The sequence below is a fragment of the Arachis ipaensis genome, chromosome B02 (genome assembly GCF_000816755.2).
Source record: "Arachis ipaensis cultivar K30076 chromosome B02, Araip1.1, whole genome shotgun sequence".
Classification (NCBI taxonomy): domain Eukaryota; kingdom Viridiplantae; phylum Streptophyta; class Magnoliopsida; order Fabales; family Fabaceae; genus Arachis; species Arachis ipaensis.
The window spans coordinates 95,447,618-95,448,863 of record NC_029786.2 but is presented as its reverse complement, the minus strand read 5'-3'; positions in this window follow the sequence as shown (position 1 = coordinate 95,448,863).

Here is a 1,246-nt window from a genome sequence, read left to right as displayed (position 1 = left end):
GGCCAAGAAGAAGGTGATCCCCGAGGTCCCTTTCAAGCTCAAGAGAAATGAGTATCCGAAGATCCAACATGAAATCCAAAGAAGAGGATGGGAAGTTCTAACAAAACCCATCCAACAAGTCGGCATCCTAATGGTTCAAGAGTTCTATGCCAATGCATGGATCACTAGGAACCATGATCAAAGTAAGAACCCGAATCCAAAGAATTATCTCACCATGGTTCGGGGGAAATACTTAGATTTTAGTCCGGAAAATGTGAGGTTGGCGTTTAACTTGCCTATGATGCAAGGAGATGCACGCCCCTACACTAGAAGGGTCAACTTTAATCAAAGGTTGGACCAAGTCCTCATTGACATATGTGTGGAAGGAGCTCAATGAAAGATTAACTCCAAAGGCAAGCTGGTTCAATTAAGAAGACTGGACCTCAAGCTTGTGGCTAGAGGATGGTTGGAGTTCATCCAACGCTCCATCATCCCCACTAGCAACCGATCTGAAGTTACTGTGGATCGGGCCATCATGATTCATAGCATCATGATTGGAGAGGAAGTAGAAGTTCATGAAGTCATCTCCCTTGAATTCTACAAAATAGCCGAAAAAGCCCTCTCCTGGGGCAAGGCTAGCTTTCCCTCATCTTATTTGCTATCTATGTTACTCAGCTGGAGCTTTCATAGAAAGAGACATTCCCATTGAGGAAGAGAAGCCCATCACTAAGAAAAGGATGGAGCAAGCAAGAGAGCCCATTCATGGATCTCAAGAGACGCATGAAGCTCATCACCATGAGATCCCGGAGATGCCTCAAATGCATTTTCCTCCACAAAACTATTGGGAGCAAATCAACACCTCCCTAGGAGAACTAAGGGTGGAACATCAAGAGCACTCCATCATCCTTCATGAAATTAGAGAAGATCAAAAAGCAATGAGGGAGGAGCAACAAAGACAAGGAAGAGACATAGAAGAGCTCAAGGACATCATTAGTTCCTCAAGAAGGAAATGCCACCATCACTAAGGTGGATTCACTCCTTGTTCTTAATTTCTCTGTTTTTCGTTTTCTCTATGTTAAGTGCTTATCCATATTTGTGTCTTATTACATGATCATTAGTATTTAGTAACATTGTCTTAAAGTTATGAATGTCCTATGAATCCATCACCTCTCTTAAATGAAAAATATTTTAATTCAAAAGAACAAGAAGTACATGAGTTTCGAATTTATCCTTGCACTTAGTTTAATTATATTGATGTGGTGACAAT